The sequence below is a fragment of the Falco punctatus genome (assembly GCF_963210335.1).
Source record: "Falco punctatus genome assembly, chromosome: 12".
In the NCBI taxonomy this organism is placed as follows: Eukaryota; Metazoa; Chordata; class Aves; order Falconiformes; family Falconidae; genus Falco; species Falco punctatus.
The window spans coordinates 20,483,099-20,506,686 of NC_137592.1; the positions used below are offsets into that span (position 1 = coordinate 20,483,099).

General features: G+C 37.3%; 1 long non-coding RNA gene across 1 annotated transcript in view; it reads right to left on the reverse strand.

Annotated features, from left to right (window-relative positions):
- The window catches only part of LOC308072144, a 118,858-nt gene that overhangs the window by 15,604 nt on the left and 79,666 nt on the right, over positions 1-23,588 (reverse strand). Inside the window, exon 2 of the long non-coding RNA XR_013931546.1 lies at positions 1-23,588. This exon is cut by the window's left edge and continues 15,604 nt beyond it; it is cut by the window's right edge and continues 14,921 nt beyond it. This is a non-coding gene — a long non-coding RNA (uncharacterized lncRNA).

The following is a 23,588-nucleotide window of genomic DNA, read 5'->3' on the forward strand; positions in this document are numbered from 1 at the left end:
ACAATAACATAACTTAATGGTGAAATCTGCTGACACAGACAGTATATTTTTATCTCAGTAATTTGGTCAATATGGTCGGTATTTAGTCAATACTTATCTGGAACCTTTGGCCCATATTAATGATCTGAGCTGACTTATTCCCATGGAAGAAATCCCACAGGAGAACAGCTCAAAAAATCCCAGTTAAGAATTTATTCAACAGTACACAAACATGGAGTGATAAACTGATTGACTACAACCTTATGAAGACGTCTCTTGTGTGGTCTCTGCAGAATTGCAGCTACATTTGCTCAAGTTTTAAAAAAAATATGCACTATAGAAAAATGTGACTGCCTTCTCAATCATCTCAAGGTCTTCACCATTTAACTGCTCCTTATAAAAATTTACCTAATGAATAAGAGAAGGTAGCCAACTGTGTTAGCATTGAAACCTTAATACTGCTTTGCTAGTAAAGCAAGAATATCTAAAGAAAAGCTATGTACTTTCTGACAATGCTGAGAGTAATTTTGAAGTGTTCTGAAAGCTGTTGTTGAATCCAGCCTATTAACTACCCTTAGTAAGCAACAGTTAATGGTAACTAAGCCTTAATATTATCTTTGTTTAGTCCTTCATGCACAAATATTTACTTACTAAATGCTTCTATAGCTTTTGTTTTGATGACTATGTATTAGACTGTTAAGATGAAATACATAATTAGCATTTTAATCATATTATATTTAAAAAGCATTAATCACTTTTTCTATTGTGCAAGTGTCAGTAAATAAAATATTACAATAAGTGAACTTTGACCTTATAGTTCTGAAGTTCTTCAATTTTTTCCTTGTTTTTTACCAAGTGGAATTAAGTGGAAAGCTTATGATATAGTCCCAACTTTTTAACGACTTTACCATATGAAACGGAAGATATATGTGCTCAAGTCTTTTGCCCTTTGGAAGCAGTGTACAAAACCCAAAACTGCGAGAAATTTTCATACCAGTCTTGCAAGGTCCTGATTGCACTCCATTGCAACAGAAGCACAGGGGATAAGAGATTTGAGCACCTAGCAGGACGTGTTTTATGTGACATTAATTGAGAACAGAAATGCAGATGTTTAAGAGTAAATATTTTTAATTTAAGGAAAACCATCAAAATTCTTGAAAGTCAGATTCAAGTAAAATGCAAAGGAAAAAAATTCTCTTCCTGGAAACTATGATGCAGAAATGGAACCTATAATGCAGATATTACTCATGCACAGTTGCATGAAACTCAGCATGTGATACATTTATACAGTTCAGTTGTCACTACAGAACAAAGCCCCCTGTACCAGGTCTAGGCTCTGTTATGATCCTTTGCTGTACTACCCAAATAGTCTCATTCAAGTTTTTATTTTTACAGGAGTTAAGAAGTGCAAAAGTAAGGAGAGTTCAGTTTGGGTTGAAGATTCAAAATAATAAGGGCTGTCAATTTAGCAGATCCTCATAATTCTATGATTCAGTCTGTGAAAATAATTTTAATAAATTTAAAGATGTTTTTGAGAGGCAGTGTGGTACTCATACTTACATCAAGTGTTAGTTACTCTCTGAGAGTCCAAAGTAAAGTACTGTTCAGCAAGGGTATGGATGGAGGAGTTTGTTTCTTAGAAATGTTATACAACATTTGAAAGAAATAATAATTTTTCAGGAATTCAGTTTAGATTTTGAACTTCTATTATTGCCTCCTGTTTTATTTCTCTGCCTTTAATACATTCGCAATGCAGACAAGCTTAGGAGACTTCATTTACTCAGGCTTATAAGCTACGCTTTAAAAAGTAAATATATCATAGTCCATTGATGTATATAATAGAACAAGGCACAACTTTGTTTTGTGATAGTAGGAGAGTCAGTATTTGTGTGGAATATTCTCAAGAAAAGTATTGTCCAGGCAAGTAATTCCCCTCAGCAGAAGGCTGTCTTAAAGCTACCCTGCCACACGCTAAGCACGCTGAGGCAACCTTTAGTAATTCCTACTGCTAGACATGAGAAATTGTATTTACTTTCAGTGTCTGCTGAGCACAGTTTCTGAGCAAGAAATGATTACCAAAGTTCACCCCTTTGCATGAATCCTTACTGTTACTTATCAACTGTAGACTGTAATACAAGAGCCTCCGTGCAGCACAATGGTCGACTGGAGTCACCTTGTACTGGGCTTGGATGCACGGACATGCTGGAATAGGAAACAGACTTACACATCTCAATAGTGTTTTTTGTGTTTGTTGCCAGACCACTTATTAGAATCAGAAATAATTTCTACCTCAGCAGCGTTTAGATTAATATACATAATTCTTGTAAACAAAAATGAGCAAAATTGTTCAACAGCCAAATGAGATGGCAACAAGGTCACATATCTTATCAACAAACATTTATTAAGCTCTCATCAGAGCTTGCAGAAATAGCAGAAGCATAAAGATGGAGATAAATTAGCCAGTTCTGCTTGGCTGAAAGAGAAAGAACAAAGTGCCAAAGGAAAGAATTTCCATAAGGGGAACAATCTTTCACTCTGCTATCAGTACTTTGAAAATTACCAGACAAAACCATTGCGACCACATATCATGTGCTGCTTCTTATTATTGTCATTACTGCTGTTTACCAACGGAAGGTATTCACACTGCTGTTTCTACTACCAGGATCTTTTCAGCAAGTGGTGTGAATAGAAGAGACTGCAGAGTGAAACTATGTCTCTGAAAAGGGCTACCAAACAGCACAGAGAATACACTGGAGAAAACGGGGAAAAAATAAAAATCCCTTTGTATCTTTCAATTGCAGTACTCTGATGTACTGCTGCAACTTCTTTGAAACACAAAGTGAGAGGGAAATGTGGTCTTTTAGCTACAGGGTTCCCTTTAAAGTTTTCTGCGTTCAGTCCTTGCTGGTTAAACAATCCATCAGGCCTCTCGGAGCTGTCTGAACTCACCATCAGTGTGGTCCTCCTCTCTGACTCTGGGTAAGCCCTATAATATACCCATTTGCCCAGCTGTATTCTTTCTAATCTCACAAAATCCCACTTGGCAAACATCAGTGACAGAGAAAATGTAAACCTATGGCAATCAGAGAAGACTTTAGTTACTGGTTAACCTTCAGCCCCGTATATACAAACACAGCTTGATCGCTGACCATTGTTGAGAACTGGAAGTTTCATGGCATTATTTAACCAATTCTGTTTGCTTTAAAGGATTACTTCATTCCTCCCTCCCATGCAGCAGCCATACCCTGCTGAAAGCCTCCCCCACTGCAGCCTGCACAACCTCTCGCCTTACTTAAAATGCAACCTTGACAGATCCAGCCGGATGCTGCCCGGTGCACAAGACATCACAGGACACAGCTTTTCCTCTACAGCAGCAGTTATTTTGCATTGCACTGTACTACTGAAGTGTTTCTGACCAGAATCCAGGCAGTAAACTTGTCATCATTTAAACTCGGCTGCAATCTTGGCAACGGACTGATCAGGAAAAACAACCCCATAGCAAGTCTATCTTTTCTCCCACACTTGAGCAAACTCAGTCAACTTCCAGACAAATGTTGCAATGAACTGTGGTTTTTTACACTTGAAATATTAGCTGGTGCTTGAAAGCAGATATCGGACAGGGAGGGGAAAAAAATAATAAGAAAATAAGAAAAAGAAACCCAGAAAACCAAACAACCAACAAAAAATTCCAAACAACAAACAAAAACCCGCCCTGGTTCTAAAAGCCATTCCCATGCTAATTTCCTGTATTAATTCCTCCCTATTCAGTGAAAAAGAACAGAGACATCCTCCTCTTCCAGAGTGATTAAAGCTGCAGCTATTACCAATGGTACTTCAATGGCTTTTTCAGGTAGCCTTGTCTGTGTGAGGTGCTCCCTGATTAACCAGCCGCTGTCTGGACTCAATGATCTTAAGGGTCTTTTCCCACCTAAATGTTTCAACGATTCTTTAAGAATATACCAGTTGAAGTGTTTAAGCCTAACAACTTCTTTTACTGTTCTTTCATCTTATTTCACAGATTTCAATCTCACACTGACATTATCCTTTATCTTACTTTGCCACCGTCATTTTAAACCACAGGCATAAGACTGCAGATAAACTAAAAGTAATGTATTTTGTATTAAAAAACGTCTTTCTATTTGGATGCTGTTTGGCAGCATCGCAAAATTATTTTCTGTTAGAAGTTGTTAGTTGTATTGATGGCTACAAGGATTTTCCTGCAGACACAGTGTCTTTATCACTACTTAATTCCAGGAACACCATTTACTCAAGACAACAAAAAGCATCGTGTGGCTACATGAACTTGCATCCTGAGTTTGTTTTGATTTGAAGCATACAATGAATGGGAGAGATTCAACTAAATCCAAAAGATCCCTGCTCTAGCCTTGTTGGAGAAATTAGCAATTATAAATATACATTTTTGCTTACTAGATTTTGTGGAATCCCAGCTATTTATACAATTATAGTATATTTCAGTACTATTAATTATATCATAAGTTAAATTAAAAGCTTCAGTGTCACATTCTTTGGGAATCAGAGTGTATAACATCCATTTAAAAGATATTTCAGGCATTGGTAACCTTGAATACTTTTTTTAACCCCACCAGTCATTGGTGATTTCTACTGAAATTATTTTAAAGCAATATGCTTCAAAGCTGTATTTAACATGTTTTTCTAATGATGTAAAATGTTTTCCACTTTAAAATGTTTTTACAAGTGGCAATATTATAGCTCTGTAACTGTTCTAATATTATAACCATTTGCTATTAATCATCCTTAATACTGATTTTCTTTTTTCTCCCTCTTCAGCCTCTGAAAATCTGAACTGTACCTTGGGAACTGTAAAAATAAGCGATGGGCCAATGTAAAACCCAATATTCTGACATATTCCAAATGTGATTTCAATCCAAATCCTACATATGAAGATGTTAATTTTGGCCAATATTTATTAAAAAAAAAAAAAAAAATGCTCACACAGTGCAGATTCACAATTGTTAAAATACCAGGTAGAATCCTGAAGTTCTTCTGCTCTGACAAAACCGCTTTTGACTTTATTGACAACTTTTGGCTGATAATAAACACAGGATCTGACCCATCAGTTTGTCATTGTCAGTTTTAGAGATTCTCTCACTCTAGCCTTGCTAATAAAGTTTGTTTTATTGCACTGAATTAGTAAAAAGCAAGTCTTTTCAATTATTTTAGCTTTCCAGTACAATTCCTTTGCAGACATTCAAAGCAACAAAACAGATCATCTGTAATTAATCAAGGAAAGTTTTCCCCCCACATAAATTAAATAACAGAAGTTTAAAGCCTCACATAGAAAACTTGAAAAACTACATGTAACACTGGGCTCCTGGGTAAACAGGCAAACTCTCTTGACTCCAACCGAGTCCTTTGGGCAAAGAAATGTGAATTGGAGTGGGGGTGGGCGGCGGATAGGGGGATGAGAGAGACAGAGAGACGGAGACTTTGGATGTTTAGGACTCTTCTTTTGCTCTTACATTACTCAGCAACAACTGCATTTTATCTGCAAACGTGAATTTTAACAGCATCTGACTAAAATGCCAACCTGTTACATATCAAAATTCAACAGGGTCTGACCTATACTGTCATTTCTGCTTATTCACCAGCAAATGAAGCAAGCTTTATCCTCCATAAAGAGTTTCTGTCAGTGGGGATCTCTTAACAGAGTTGCAGGCTCTCCAAGGTTCACAAAAAGGTAACCACAGAAAGCTCCTTCTCCAGGCTTTGCACCACAGACCTTATTTAGTAAAGCAATGGAAGAAAGTAATCTGGATTTACAGGTATATAAAATTTTACAAAGTTACTGCTATCCAATTTATATATATAGTAAAAGTGGGGCTGGGAACAATTCTGAGCTTCACACGCCTAAAGCTACTTGGAATTAATACAGCTCATCTTCAGGGATTTTCTTGGTGTATCTGAATAATTTTATTTTTAAAAAAAATACAAGAGTAACTTTCAGACCTTCCTGCAAATCAAAGAGTTTCTACTCATTCAGCTACAAAACTGACTTTTTTGGAAAAGTCCATGGAACAAGAGGATAATGCAAGAATATATTTAGTAACTTTAGAAAATAACAACTTCCTATGTATTTTGTGATATATATTTTCCAAAGGCTTTGAACCACTAACACGAGCCTTGTGCCCACTGCACTGAGCTGGAAATGGTATCCAGAGACATGGGTTCATTTTCAGTGGAAGATGAAAGTAGAGAGCAATTAGACTGTAAGTTTCAAAAGCTTCGCTGTGGGAATATTTGAGTGACTGACTGGCCTGCCATCACAGTAACGGGGCGAAGGAATAGTGTTTTTGTCTATCTCTAGATTCTGGCACATGACATTAGAAAAGTCTTTCTGAGGCCAGCCTGCAGTGAAGTCTTTGCAAAGATTTCATCTGAGGGTGCCCAGTGAAGACTTGAAGGGAGATACAAACTATGTACTGGGATGACAGAGCCTTTTGAAATTGAGAAGTGTTTCCCAGGATTATTTTATGGTCCCGTGGGAAGCTTTTCATCGTCCCACTGAAAATCCTGCTGAGGTTGCCAATATAAAATCATTTTCAAATCCAGTAAACATTTTCTTTTTTATTTTTTTTTCTTTTTTGTGGCTGCTTGGATTATTTTTTTTTTTTAAAATACAATGGATAAAGTATGAGATTAGTCCCTTGGGAACTATTTCATTGTCTGGGATGTTTCATTTTCAGGAAGCCTGACATCTTAATTTAATCCCAGCAACACACAGTATTATCCTTGTATTCATTACACAGAAGCGTGAAAGATTTTAATTTACTTAAGACAGGCCATAAAACTATACAAATATTATTGAAAATGAATAGCATATTATTACATAGTCTATAAAAATATTACTGACTATTGAATATATAATTTAAGACAGCTTATTATTATTGAATATGAATAGTAAGATGGATGTCCAAATCAAAATGCAAAACAATAAATGAATACTTAAATATTCAAAACATACCCAAAGACTGCCCAAAGACAGTTTTTTCCTAAGTGGTATGACTCACATGCCATAGAAAATATGGAATATATATATCTAGGATTAAAAAATATATTTGTAGTTTTGCCTCTGCCTTTGCCTTTTGTTAAGGATAATTTTGCTTATTGCTCCCTACATGAGGAAAAAAATAGTTTACCAAAATAAGAAAAAATGTTTAGCAATATAGTAGCTGTTATTTAATCCCACCAAATTACAGAATTATCTTCAGAATACTACCAATTTAAAACATTTAACAGAAAGATGTAGCCTCTTGACATAAAGAAGCTACCACAAAGAGATCACAGCTGAAGGGCAGCAGTACTTACAACTCTGAAGCTCCAAACCTTATTAAAGTACGACACCAAAAAGCACTAGTATTTTTCAAAGATGTAGATCATAACATTTTGCAGAATGCTTACCCTAAATCAATAATAGCTTGAGAAGTAACAGAAAACTTGTGTTCTGTTGTTGCTGTCAATTCTTGGTATTTTTTTAATGTATCTCAAATATTTATTTTAATTAAATGTACTTAGGAGACTACATAGGAATTTCACAAGGGAGAAAGGCCCTATGCTCCCAGATAAAAGAGTAACAATGTCTTCCAAAGTCCCAAAAAGCAGTGAAATGAAAAGAAACCACTTTCCCCCCATCCCCCATTTCAGTGGGGCGTGCGTGCGGTTTTGTTTGGGTCTTTTTAGAAACCCCTATAGGTCTGAATTCAGGTTCAGGATTTTGGGCGACTAACCCATTCACTGATTATTTGGGATTAACAGTACTGCTGACTATTATTCAGAATAATTACCTCTACTTCTCTGTATTATCTATATTGTCTTTAGCAAACAGCTCCCCTTTATTTGCAGAACTAAATCTTTATTATGCAACATCCAGCTCAGCATTAACAAGTCATTCTTCAAGATCCCTCCACCCTTTCAGCTCTTTTACTTTCACTACTGATATAACTCAATTTCATTTAAATTTCATTCTCATTGAAATTTTCCTGTGCTGTAATTCCAGTTTCAGCACGGCCCTTCAGCTACTTGTACGGCCTTTGGACCACAGGAATTTTCAATAATTTTGCTCACATACCAGGCTGGTTTTGAGGCTGTCAAGACACTCTGTCTCACGGCACCCAAAGGAGGTCTATTCTGTTTCAGCATGCATGTATAAATACCCATAATTAGAATCAAAAGTAGATTTCAGTGAGACTGAAACAATGGTAATACAGAGACAGACATATTAAGATCATTATAGAATTATTTCTTATATGCTAGCAACTAGTTTTTATTATGGTCTCAGCTATTTTGCCGTATTTTTAAAATACCTGCTGGACTTAACATACTTTTTACACTAATATTTCTAAGCATTTTTATTTAAAAATACCATTTTTCCTGTGTATTATTGTTAGAGGTCAAAAAGTATCAGATGTCTGCTTGGAGTGAATATTTTATTCCGCTTCTACCTCTTTATTTTTAAGGGAAAACAAATTTAATGAGAAAGTTCAGGGGGAAAAATTCTCTTTGCAAAATAAGTAGAATCAGCACATTTTTAAAATATCTAATATAATAAGCCCCAAAAAACAGTTTTGCTGGAATGTTTGGACAGAACTCTCATCAAAGAACTCTTGGAATTTGTACCACCATACAACTCTTAACACAACGCTTCTTGTGGCAAATCAGACTTGTTACATTTTACTGATCATAAAAATAGATCATGTATGTATGACTACAGCATCCTGGGTCTGGATGATGCCACTTTGGTAGCTGTGACTGGGACACACCGGGTGTTGGCTGAAATTGCTGTGGCAGGTAAGCAAAGGGAGGATGAGTAACTGGTGAGTGTCATTACATCACATCACATCACTGTGCCCAACTGCAGTCCACTCAGTGCAGGAAAGATATTGATAAACTAGAACAAGCTCAGTGGAGGCCACAGGAATGGATGGGGCTGGAACACTTGCCCTGTGAGGAGAGGCTGAGGGAACTGAGCCTGTAGAAGAGGTGCTGTTATAATACAACATAAATTGAGCGTATTTGAGAGAATTTACTGAGTAAGGCTAACAGAGTGAAGATTGTGATTATATCAGCTCCAGAAGTTTCTTCTTGTAAATCCTATGTAAGTCCAGTAAACAAAATATCCGTTTGTGACTGGTAAAGAACACAAAGAGCCAGACAGAATCAACAGCACATTTTATACTCATCTTTGAATTCACCACTGTTTGGAAATGTAGCTTGAGAGAAATTTGCAGCTCCAGCCACAGCCCATGGAACTTGATACGAGTCTGTTAATCTCAATTCACATGGAACAAGCCATTATTTAAGAAGAAATATGCTGTGCAAAGTACTCTCAGGCTTTTATTAAGAATTTAACCCTAATCCATTGTTGTCACTGCATCTTCTAAGCTCCCAGTCTAAAATACCATGTTGCTCAGATAAAATAATGATTTTTCTATTTGCTTACCCTTGTGAATGGTGAGAGATATTCTAATTCTCTTCAACAGGAAGAATGTTTTTTCAGAGGACACAGTGCCACTGTATTGCACTATCAGTTCTACTATGGCCAGACAATTAGAAATTTTAAAAGTTTCAAGTGATTCAATGCATCCATCTTCAGGAAAATGTCTATGCATCATGCCTGATTATATTTTTAATTGCAAAGCAATAAAGCAAAACAAAGAACCCATGCTGGAGTTTGTCCAGCCCGTCTCTCTACATCTGCCAAGATAGGGCACACTTCTCGACCTTACAGAAATATTATTGAAAAACAGTGTGCCAGAGGCTGTTCAAATTCCTCATGGAATTCTACACCAGATATACCACTCTACAGTAATCTGCCACATATACCACTCTGGGTTATGTTAAACACTTTTATCTGGAAGAGACCGAGCTTAATTATATTTAGAGCGGTCATCACAGTCATCATTTAGAATAGTATTGACTGAACTGCAGGCTTGTGTTTCAACTCCGTCAAGCCCCTTAAAATCTATGCCACAGGTACATCGCCTGCAAAATCAGCCTGCCTATCTGAGCAAATTAAATATAGACAGTCTGTAAAACACTTCTAAATTTTTCAGCAGTTACATTACTACTTTCCTTCTTAATAGCAGTTACGTACAAATAAGTAGATCCTACATATCTTGATAACACACCCAGAGTACTGTGGATATGTATCCCTCTTATGACCAAAACCAACAAACATTTAGGCAATAAGCTATTAAACAGGACTGGAATAAGGGAAAAAGACACACCAACAGCTATCTAGGAAGATTTACAACAAGAGCAAAAAATAACAAAATATCATCCATTCATCAATTTATAGAAATACTTGGCAATTCTGGAGCAGATATAAAAGAACTGTTCTTTAATAGACTGGCGACTCTGCTAACCACCAAAAAGCACTAAAGGAAAAAGCATTACCAGTTAATGCTGCTTAGTCTGTTCAGATCAATGTCTGTGTGGGTGGTTCTTGGAATATGTATTTGCAAAAGTATGTTTTGGATCAGTCAAACTATAAGGATATCAATTATATCCTCTTGTGGGTTTTCCACTTTTAATATTCACTGTTGCTCCTTAAAGTTCAAAAGTGCAGCACCTACCAGATTGATGAAATAAGCTTACTTGGTTAAGGTAGTATCTGTCAGATACCTGCAAGGATGCTGCTGCTCAGTCAGGGATAGATTCCAAGGTCTTCATTCACAGTGAATGGGATGTAGCATCTCCAGTAATCAATGGGCTGCTTTTGGGATGTGATAGTAGTTGGAATGAAAAGCAAAACCATAACTTGGCTTCAAAAAATGGCCAAGCTGCAAAATTCTAGTGTGGATACATACTCTGAAGCCCTCCATATATTATGAAAAGCCATAATGTTTGATCATATAGTTCTGGTTTGGCTGAAAGTAGCTCAAAATGCTAAGAGTCAAAAAACTTTTCTTTAGATTTAAATTTGGTCCAAAGGGTGTTTTCTGGTGTGGGCCTATCTGTGGTTCTCCACCCTAATTTTTGGTTCATAAACTGAACTGAACACCTAAACTAACCACCAAATGGTCTCATAAGCTAGATAAGAGCATACTAATTACAGAAGCAGCTTGTTTTCAAACTAGGCATAGCAGCCAACTAAGATCTGGAGCATAAACAGTTTTGTACTAAAGTGTTAATTTTCAAATGGAGCCCAGGGAACCAGAACATTTTTCAAATCTTCCTACAAGAAATTAGCATTGTGTAACCTCTTACTTTATAACTTTCCATATATATTTCCTCCATCCCTTGTCACTCCTTTCCATTCCCCTTGTGTGGAATCGCTCTAAATTCCAGTGACAGAATCCACATATCACTCTCCCTTTGCCTTCCTAATTGTTATTATTGCCTTAGTGAAGACAATTTGGATTCTCACAAGCTCATAAGCAAAGCTGGTAAGGCCTAAATAAAGCTACTCTGGAAAACAGGGAAGTTTTATTTCCTGTTTCTTGATGATTGATTCTGTGTTAAGTCGAATTTAAGCTGTGAGATTTCCACTGTGCTTTGTCTCACCTTTTGTTTATTGCATATCGGCTTCCAATTTTGTAAATCAACTTAATCATGATTAAAACCCACCAGGAACAGTCTGCTAAAAATATATGCTTACAAAGGAAGCTCCTTAGCCAAATTGACATTCTTTTTCTATAGAAACTAGTAACTTCAATTTTCATGGGAAAGATCATAACAATAGCTCCCTGATTATCCACAAAGGAAAAGATTTTTTTCAGCTACCTACAAAATCAGAAAGAAACACTGATAGGTGCTTTCCCCACAGACTGAAAAAAAACAAACCAAAACAATCCCTACTGACCTGATTATGGTAAATTTGAGAGAATGTCCTTCCTCAGAATTCTTTGTATTTTTCACATTTTATCTATCCTGATCCATGATGGTGATTTTCTTTTATAAAGAAATTACCTGCACTACTTATGTGATGTGAATATATTTCTATTTCTAGCCACCCTTACTCTTGGCTACTATCACAGTCATTGTAACTAAAAAAGAAGCCTCAGGCTTATAACCAAAATCTCCTACATATATATCCAGTACAATGTGCCAAAGATCTGTTTGTTATCTGTTACAATTCACAAATTCCCCACCCATTACAGGAGAAGCAGCAGAATTCACAGCTCGTCTCTTGACATCTCCACCAGAAAATGAGGAGCTGTTTATGTGATTGCCTTAAAGGAGTTCCAGTACAGCCCCTACTCATGCTAAAACACACTTAGTTGTCTAGCTAGCTTTTCATTTTCTAAAACCAGCACTGCCTTTTTACACTTTGGTTGAAAACACTGCTTGAAAAGCATTGCTCAAGTGGAATTAGAAGTGGTCCTGCTCTTTGATTTCAGGAAAAAAAATCTGTACAATGTCAGATCAGCTCTCACAGGATCCTTTTAAAGCTTGTATTTGCAGAGCAAAAGCAGTACAAACCTTGATCAGGGCTTTTACCTCTATGTATGGGGGGAAGCATGTCTAGAACTGCATCACAGTGAGATGTCTAATATACTTTTCCTAGGAACCTCTGAAATTGATTAAATGTAATTTTGTCTTTGAGACACCCTTTATAAACTCATTCAGAGAAGTATGAACACTATTCAGTGGGAGTCAGGAAATTAAATTATTCCTATCTAAATATTCCAAAAATTAGTAAAAGACATACAGGAAAATGTAAAATAATAATAGGTGTAGGACTCCGTTTAAAGTCTAGATCCAAACTCTTCACACCTCTGAGGAAATGCAGACTCACATCCTAATTTTGTAATTAAAAGATCTGTCTGCCAGAGCAATAATCTAAATATGCAAAGGAATTTAAGTAACGAAGTATGAAGGCTTTGCTGTTTAGTTCTACCTTTGCAATTAAATAAATAGATCAGTGGGGCATTGAGTTGCCCTCAGTATCCACAGTGCCAGAATTCCATGGGGTTTTTTTTCTCTACATTAAGTAAAACCTAATGGCTGAACTGGCAATGGGGCAGAGAGGGGAGGAATGACACAGGATTATAATATACCATTCAGAAACAATCTTAGAAACCCATAAACAAGAGGAGGACTTTAAACCTCATGCAGGACGTAGAGAAGCAAATTCCCTACTATGTTCAAATGAAAGGTGAGTTTATGAAACCCATATCAGCATGCAACCGGTTTTGTTTCTGTTTTATTGCACCACTAAACATGCATTTTTTTCACCACTTTATAATGGTAGTTTTAGAGTGCCCAAACTGTATAGTTTTATACCATTTTTACAATCGGTTTAAGGTCTCTAGGATCAAACCTTTCTAATATCTTCACGGTAATTTGTATGGTCTTGTAAAGAACGAATAGAATAAACTAGCAGATTCATGCACATGCCACGGCAAGTCCATTTAGTATTGTGTACAGCCTGTTTTTCTTAGAGCTGCAAGTCTTGAGATTGCTAGCCTTTGCTTTGGAAAAACATTTTGAATAGTTTTGCTGAATACTCTAATTCTGGTTTCGCTTTATTCATTATCCCGCATTCTTTAAGTTATGCACAGCGTAGCAATCATTAACATAGCCTTTATACACTGATTACATTCAAACACTATAATATACGTCCAAATTGTGGAGATGTATGTTTAGTACTGTAGAAGGACTAAACTTCTCCAGAGACAAGGCAGGTCTTGGAATCAATATAATTAAAGGGCAAATGTCCAACAGCCGTAGGCTCCAATTTGAGTTTGAGTGTCCTAGTCACTGCAGTCTGCTCTTACTAAAGAGAAGCCATATGCTTCCTAAATCCTCAGGAGGTCAGGAGCGGAGCAGTCTTTTTTAATCATTGTGAATGGTTTTCTTGAAATATTTATGGAACTTGCTTCTACCTTATTTCTTTAAAACTGTAGACCTCAACATCTCATAGTAGTTTCATTGCTACATGCAGCTAACACCCACAAAATTATTGCCTTTATCACCAAGTGCAGGACAGAGATCTTTTTTAATGATCAGCTTGTACTACATGTTCATTCAGAATAGTCTGAGGAGTAGAATCACACTCTTCAGAGACTTCTCCGCTGTGGTATCCTGTTTACACAATGTACTTTTAATCATTTCAGAAGTACACTGGGTTTATTTTCACATCATTCTTTACCATGAAATTTATAGTTTATAAACAACTTTAAACTATGTTTGCCCTTGACAAGGTCAAGAAGGGCACACAAACCATCAGCCACACCTCCAACTATAAAGTAGCTCAGATCTGTCATCCGAGTCAACCAATAAATAATAAAGATTGATGAAAGCAGCTCTTAAACTACTTTCGAAATGCATTCTATTTTCAGAATCACTAATGGCTGGTCATTAGAAAAGAAAACAAAAGGATTTTTTTCTTTTTTTGTTAGAGTTTTGTATTCATCTGAAATTTAGAATCTGCTTAATACTTTTTTCAAAAGTGGGAAAAAAAGTCTGCTGTCATGATGGAACCAACACTGTGATGAGGAGTGCTTTTATATGATGCTTGCTGAACAGCACTCTGCAGAGTAGTTCTAGAAAATGGGATAATTAATTTGTGTCTTTAGAATATCTGAGGCTTTCTATTTGTCCCTTATCCTCCTGCACATGTCAGGAAAAAGTTCTCTCGCTATGAAACTATTCACTATTCCTCCTTCAATTAAAATGAAAACTTCATTGTGGGCTGGAAAACACAGAAATCAGTCGTAGCTAACTAGTAAAGCATGTTCCCAGGCTTAGAGAGGACTTGGAGAAGACTTGGGGTAGAAAATATGTAGTACTGTCAGACTGTTCTATATAACCTATATCAGCTTCAGAGAGAAGGTTTATCTTTCAACAGTCCAGACATGCGATTACCTATGAATTCAGATTTCCAGATGGTACAATTACCACAAACTTCAGTCATGTGCCCTTAACATGGTTGTTCAACGGCTGCAAGGAGTCAAAATACCGTTACGCAACACATATTTGTGCATGCAAATAACTGGTGTGGAAAGCCTATATGCACAAGTGGGTTTTACCCATAAATCTCAGGAGGAAACAAGTGTAATCCGGGCTGGAATTCAGCTTTGTATGCATCAGCTATGTTAGTAAATATGCCCCGTCAAGTTAGGACCCAACAACATAAAATCTGCTATACATTTGGTACTATGATGTGGGTCTTTAACTGGGGCATAACACTGTTTTCCATTCAGAGCAAAAACTCTGCTTTTATCTTTTGTAACTTGCATTACAATGAATCTGAGCAGCTAGGAAAGAAGAAAAACGAGCGGAAAATCCCAATTGACCCTTAAAGCCCTAAACTACAATACAAATTATGGTCATGAGGCAGATACACAGTCTGGTTAGCAGACTGGACAAATATGGAGCCAGAATATGCTTGATGTGGATGGGTCCTTCAGATGATGAAGTTGCCCAATTCTACCAACTCTCAATAGGATATGTACTCGTATGAGATTTTTAGAGGCTTCCAATTTGAACAAAACTAAATAGCTTTCTCACAGAATAACAAAAAATATTAATGACCACCAAATTCTGACCGTCCCTCACCCCCTAAAAGCATGATATTGATAGAATTTTCAATACACTAGTTACATATCTTTAAACTCAAGTAAACTCAACCCTCTTGATGCTTTCTTAGCAATGGGTGCACCATTCTTGCTGGACATTTTCCAAAACAATTTAGGCTGAGGCAAGTATCTCCCATAAAAAATACTAACTGAAATTACTAAAATGTGGCAATATTATAAGCAAGTGAAGATAGGTCATTATGAATATTAGGCATCTTCAATGTTTATTATTTCTACCTGTGTCACCTGTACATTAAGTTAACTTAGGCATTACGGAATTACAGCACTCTTAATAGAATCTGGAGAAGGTGCAATAAAATGAAATTCTTTAAAATGCTCAGAGGAAGATCTTGTTATGGAACAGAAGACATCAATCACCATTTTTTGTTATGACTTTCTGTGCCCATTAACAAATTCCAGGTCTCTATCAGATGTAGACCAGGTTCAGAACAAAGACCCAGAACAGGTCTGGGGAGTCCTGTGAGCAGATCTCCCCTGCCTTCTCTTAGATGAAAATCTGGTGAAGCAGTCCAACTCAGACCATCTACACTCATTAGTGCCAAACAATGAGTTCCATTGAAACTGCTTTCACTTCAGTTGCAACACTATAGCATCTCATCTGGTACTTATCACGGGAGAGTGTTGTTATACTGCAAATGTTGCTAATGTTCATATATTATTTCTGGGAGAGCAGATTGGTGGCCTTCAGTAAACCAGATCTTTTCCTTTTCTCTTGCTCTAATTTCTGTAAAGATAGTAAGTATTATAATCCGCATAAGACCCACATAACTCATTAAAATTAATTTTAAAAGTTCACATTATATATTGTCATCAGTCTATGCACCACAATGCACACACCACTGAAACATGGAGGGAAACAGCCTAAATTTTAATTTCAGGAGTCCCTTGGAACACCAGGTGGATGTAACCTCAGATTGTAATTCTAACTAGTGTCATTCAGCTATACTTTCAAGTAATCTTCAAACCCATTTGTCACTTGACTCTTCCACAAGGTGTTTTTTTTAAATATATATATATAGTCCATCTACACACTGAAGTCTTACATACATTAATCTCTGAGCAAAAATAACCATGACTTAATATTACCGTGATCTATTTCAGTCCTTGAAATGTCACAACCGAAAGGGCCAATCTTTCCAAGCAGGGTAGGAGGTATATTTCCAGCTCTGTTATCTTCTATCATACAGGTTCAATGTCAACAATTCTTTCATGAGAGCAACAGTGAGCTGAAAATCCTCCTGTGAACCAGCAGCTGAACTGCACTGGGTCAGCTAGCACAGGAGTACTGATGCGAATCCAACAAATTAACAGCAACAAATAAGTTTCACAGACATTTCTGCACAGCATAGATTGAGATGCTTCATTATTCATATCAAAACCATAGGAACACTGTTTAGAAATGAGACACTTTGCATATGTCACTTGGATAACTCATCCATGGGTAATAGCACCAAAATTACACAAAAGTTTGATAAATTCAATGAACAGTGGACATACTTCAATAACCCATCACTTGAGATGTGAAGAAAAATGCAATCAGGTTAACAGTGATATCAAGGAAGGTCATATGCGAGTTCAAATATTCTGCTGTGCATCAGAAAGTATTTTTTATTGTTTCTGTACCAATTTTTTTCCATTATTGTCTTTTGAAAGAGAATTTATTCACTCCTATAGATACATAAGTTTTGTTTTGGATATTAAAGCTAAGAGCTTAAAATTTTAAGATGGCACTTACTACACCAGATGATGGAAAGCATTCATCCCTAGCTATAGCTCACAGTGCATGAGAGAGAGGAAAACAGCAAGAGGTATTATCTATACGCACTGCATAGGACCAAGAAAGAATTCATCTGCTCAGGAAAAGAAAAAAAGAAAAGCTTGTATCTGCCCTTCCCTCTGACCATGACAGTATTACTTCTCAAAGAACAAATTGGAGAATCATTACAGGTTTACAGGACAAATCCTTAGCCCAGTAATAGAGAACTGAACAAAGACCTCACAGGCAAACAGTAGGGTGGGACACAAACAGAAACCTGATAAACAAAATCTTCCAAAACCAACAAATCGCTTATGCTGTGCAAAACAAATTCCCATATTAGCCACAATTAAAAGCTTGTGCCATGCTGGCCATTTCAAAATTATTACAGCTTTTTGCCCCTCAGTCCTCAACCCAACCTGTGCAAGTTTCCTGCAGAGACAAGATCTCACCACACTGACACAGTGCTTCCTTTCATGCCAGAAACAAACATGGATGAAATTAATGTTGACCTAATGGTATGTCCCACTTAATGATTACTTTTGAGACTACTGATCAGTTTTCAATGAAAGTTCTTCCTGACAAATACCAAAGGACAGCTGTGACAGGACTACAAAGATAGAGGTTACTGGAAAAACACAGAAAAAAAGATAATTCTTTTAAATATTTCCCAGTTGTGCTTCCAATGAATTTGGTATTTGTGACACTGGTAAACTACAGAGCTTATCTAACAGGTTGTTTTGTTTTGTTTTTTTGTTTGTTTGTGAGTTTGGTTTCTTTTGGGTTTTTTTTTAGTCTTTAATATGAAATGACATGGGGTGTAAAAAAAGCAGGCTTCTTTCTGAAGATAGGAACATCCCCCGTCCCCCCAGCAGTTTGATTTATTACTCCTACTGAAATGTCAGCATTCAGTTGTTTCACCTGGTTTCTTTTTTGAACTATGTAGCAAACTGAAATCAGTCCCTTGTCAAATTGCACAGTTTGGCACAGTTGTGCCAGAATTTTATTACAGTGAGCCCTTATTTATGCGATTACAGCCATTATCATCTACACAGACTGTTGTTTTCCAAGACAGCAATAAAATACTCTATATGGAGGGTAAATAAAGCACTCATCTTTTTAACACAGGAAAAAAAAAGAAAAAAAAGATGCATTTAATATTCTGTCCATCCCTACATCTCTGTTCTCTGGAGAAACAAGGGAACGAGCACCACATTCGGGGTTCCCAAGGGACAACACTCTAAAGCAGTTGACAGCATACTGCCTTGAGAATTCAAATGACTATACACTTATGTGATTTAACATGTGTGAATACCAAGCAAAAAAAAAAAAAAATGAAAACAATGATAACAAAGAAAGGAGGTATTCATATACATGCCTTGGATCAGATCCACGAATATATTCTCATGGAGTTATGCTAGATAAAGAACAATCTCCCCCTCTCCCTCCTACAATACATATATACACTTAAGTGACTAAAATTCAAAATAACAGGTTTTTAGAACTGGTCTGACAGAAACTAGCTGGGATACTTATGTTTGTTCTCCTGTGCAGCCCTATAGCCACGGAGATGTTGGGTGCTGGGCCACCCGTGCACAAAGATAACCTCCTCTCCCACTCCCATAAATGTCTTCCACTCTTTCCAAAAATGTTCGCACCACCTCTGCACCGATCTGCCCACAGAAGTAGAGGTTTCACTTTGCGTAGTGGTCTGTGCCTGAGTAAATGTCACCAGTATCATCTGCAGAAGCTGTGTCTGGGCAACCGTAAGCAATCTTCACCCCACACCCACTGTGGTCACACTGTGTCATCACGCACTCTCTGCTAATGTTAACTTGCTTTAAAGATATTGAAAGGAAGACCTGGATTCCCTTGGAGCATTCAAAAATGAGCAGATAGCAACACAAAAAGAAACAAAACATAAAATTGTACTTGCAATCACAAGAATTTGCTGCAATACAATTCACAATTTTATAAAAACTTACAAACTATAAAAATCAGAAAAGTCACAATAATTTCTACTTGAGACAAGATATTATCCTTTTAAACCTTGCCCTTCGTGTGTGTTTGTCCCTTTGCTCACAAATGATAGTTCGAACCCACCACTGAAAAATAACAAATTATTATAATCCTCTTCTGAAATTGTAGGTAAAAATCTATGCTCGCTTTCAGTAACTGTTACTAAATCTCTGTGCAGCCTTTCCTCAAGATCATAAAGTAGAAACTTCTAAATTTCAAAAAAGAACACAGTATTTGAAAAACTTCTGGCATGGTTGAACTAGGAAGTATTAGAGATTCCTTTATTCAATGTGAGTTGTTCTTTTAATTAATAAAAAAAATAATTCAGGCAAGTAATCAGACTTTAAAATGTTGGAGATTCATTTGTGCATTAGTGGAAAGGAATTAATTTTTAAAATGACTAAAATAACCTCCTTTTCTAAAGAAAGTCATACCCTTTGCTCAGTTACTAGATCTGTGACGAATGAGCTGTCACTGACATGTGTAATATACGATGTGCCTTGCTGAGCATTTCCCTTTCCTTTGAGAGAGCGCCTACATAAACGCTGCCCCCCGCTCAGCACAGGGCCCGCACAGCGCCGCAGTCCCGGCTGCTGCGGGAGGCACTCCAAAGCCATGGCTCCTCTCCCGCCGCCAGCCATCAGAGTACTCGTGCTCATTAAGCACGACGACCTTTCTTGAGCTGAAACTACCCAAGTGCTCGACGCAAAAATACTGTAGCATCATCTTCGCTGAAGGAGGAATCTCCCCAGCTCCCAGCAACAGGCTTGCCACCATTAGAATCACTCCCAATGTGGTCACCTTCAGCAGCAAAGCTTTAAGTACTACCGTATGACTTAAAAGCGTCTTTTCTAACCCAAATGATTCTATAATTCTATGGTCCTATTATTACATCACCACAGTTTTGTTAACATGACTGTTCTCATTCCAGCGAGTGCGGGAAACAAAGCAAACATAATTTACGAGCAAATTGACTCAACAGCAGGTACACTACTGTGTTCCACGTCTCGAGTAAATCACCACATACCAGCAGCTAACACTGACGGTCAGCTGTCCTGCGGCTTGAGACGCCAACCTGCGGAGAGGGTGGTCACAGGAAATACATAGACTTTTCATTCGCAGTCATGCACAACAGCAGGAGGGAACGGCTGATGACATACGCCTGCTTTCCTGTCCTGTAGATCAGCTGGGAAAAGGGGATTTCTCCTTCGTGCATTGCGCAACCAAGTAGTGTTTAAACAAGCTTCAATGAGGGTGTTTCATGAAATGCAACACCAAAACCGAACCAGAATTCAGACTTTCTGATTGCATCTAGTCAAAATATGTGATTTGATCAGAGAAACTAATAAGGCTGAGGGCTAAACTCAAGACCAAGTCTGTAAGATAATCAATATGCATGCAAGTCTGTATTTATATTAGCAAATTTGCATGTGCAAACGGACAGCAGTGTGCATTTATCAATTATATTCATACATGACTACCTTTGGCTCCTTTTGAAAAGATAACTATATTTCTCTTGATAAATCCTGGCCAAAGGCCTAGGCCAGTTGGAACTGTCTATGCTAGAAACCATGGCCATAAAATACTTTCCAGGTGGTACTCTGTTCCTCGCAGATTCGAGCCCCAAAACAGGGAGGTCTTGTTGGAGTTTCTACAGTGAAGCTACTGATGGTTATGACGATCAAATAAGCAGTGCAGCCCAAAGGCTTGTTCACAAGCTTAAAGGAAAAGCACTGTAACTGCAAACTTGCATGGAATAACGAGCTTATTTAGCTTTCAGTAAATTAAGTATTCTATCTAATAGATTTTTTTCTTCTTCTTCTGATGGCTAGATGCTTCCTCTATTACTAACATGTGAAATGATCTAGAGTATTAGTGTTTGCATTATGCAGTTACTTGCACAGACCTTGGAAAAACGACTGCTTCTGGCAAAATTTGCTGGAGAAAAAAAATTCCAGATAGAGATTTGACTTAGGGCTTTACTGTTCAATGAGGAGTGGTTTGGACAAGATCTTATTTTCACTTTTGCCCTGCAAGAAAATAGGCAATGACTGGTAAATGAGTTGGAAATTATTACTATAATTAACATGTCTTTAAAGCAGCCGTTGGAAATTGTGCATGAGGCAACAAACTAATGAAGCTCCAGTTGCACAAAAACAAAAGGTCGCAACAACCTGAGGGAAGCCATGGTAGAAGCTGTTTTAGGGAACTTTTCCCATATTGAAGGCAGGCTCTGAAGAAGACAGTGACAACGCCATCCTGCCTTGCATAGTTTCATTGTCTCGACAGTGAGTCTCCCAGTAATGAATGCCTGGTGCTGTCAGCACACACAGAGGCATTTGGAAATCCTTGCAGAAAAAAAGAAAACAGGAGGTATGGGGAGGGGGGAGTTCAGGATGAAGCCAGAAAAAATGCAGCCAGCAAAGTATATTTGCGACATGAAGAAAGATTTGTTTGGTCAAATCTTGATTTATTGTGTAAATAATCACTCAGCCAGTGTGCACTAACAACATATGGCATGCACTTAACAGCTCAGTACGAGTCCTGTTCAAATGGTACAGCTCATAGCTGCACTTTAGTTTTTCTCTCAAAAGTAAGATTATATTCCTGTGGGTCTCTCAAGAAATCTTCAAATTGTTCCCTGCCTTCAAATTCTGCTTGCTTTTGCAGAATAAAAGAAACATATCTTCATACAGATTCTCCCTGCTTACTTTTTTACGAAAATAGGAATCAAATCCATATTAAAGTTTCTAATTGCGTTTTAAAATAAGCTGCTAAAAAGAAATAATGGTTGGAAAGCATGCATAGCACAAGCATATTGTGTACAGGTTTTACACAAGCGCCCACGCACATATTTCTGCCATGACACCCACTTTTCCACATCATTCCTAATTTGCAACGTTCTTGTTGCTGGTCCTGATCCAAATCCCCCTGCAACGAATGTGAGTTTTCAGCTGGTTTCAAATTGCCTGGGATTCAGTCAAGGCATTTGGCCTATAAAGAGCATATCAGGAATGCTGGCTCATGACGGGGAGGAGGATGTGAGGGGTACTTTCACAATGCTGATAAACAGCCAAGCCTACAAATGGTAGCTGAAACTTCAATTTGTATTGACGAGAAAGCAGGAACTATCCTTCTGACTGTTCTGGTATATGACAAAGTGATAGCTAGCTCAAATTAACCTTTAAATCCTTCTTAGAACAGACTGAGAAGACTGTGCCTATATTAAAGGTTGAGTTCATTCCATTCTTTTAGATTTCCTAACTTTTTTTTTTTTTTAATCCCCAAATCCATTCCATAATTCCTGGCAGGTTATTGCTCAGGCTGTGGGGTGAACCTCATTGAGCAACACTGAAATTCTTCAATGAAACTTCCCAGATAATAAGCAGTAACGACTTACTCAAAAAGGGTTATTTTGTGTGCTCTGCTCACTCATCTCTGCTGGTTCTGCCTTAAAGTGAACTGATTAGTATCCTTTCTTAAATCAGCATCATTAACGGTTATTGGTAATAAACTAACAGGATTTATCACCCTCCTTTTTTCCTATTTTGAGTACCAAAAGAAAAATTTACATCATCTTCAGCTTTGGTCAGGAAATATTGAGGACACGGAGGGAGCCTACTAAAGATACTTTCATTTTTGCCTCTTAATCTCTAATATTTCTCATAGTGAAAAAAATGCCAGGTGTGATTTTGCTTCTTTCTCTTACACATCTCGTAAGTTATTCCAGTGATCTGACTATATTCACAGAGCTTGCCTTTACCGTCTACTCCATCCATGAAAGTGATCCACTTGCACGAAACTCAAATGGTAGAGCACACACAGCCAATTCCACTGTAACAGAGAGCATGCCATCTGTTAACAACATTGAAAGTCTGCAGTGGGACATACTATAATCTCCTTTAACATATCTCTGGGGTTACTTTTACAGGCTCAGAAAGATAAGAGAAAAAATATTTCTTCCTTTGGAAGTAACACTGCATGTATCTTTCTTTCATGGCAGGGCATGGGAGAAAACAAGGTACACTTAAAGCACTGAATGTTTACAAAATTAACATCACCTCTTAAATCTTTGTGATGTCTGGGACTGTGAAAAATGCCTAGATTTCTGACAAACACTTCATATTCAAAATGAAATAACCATTCAAACAAAAAGAAAAAAAAAAGAATCATCAGTAGACACAATTATACCATCTCTGCAAAGCTGGAATTTTGCATTTGCAAATAAGAATATTTGTAGAAGTGGGAAG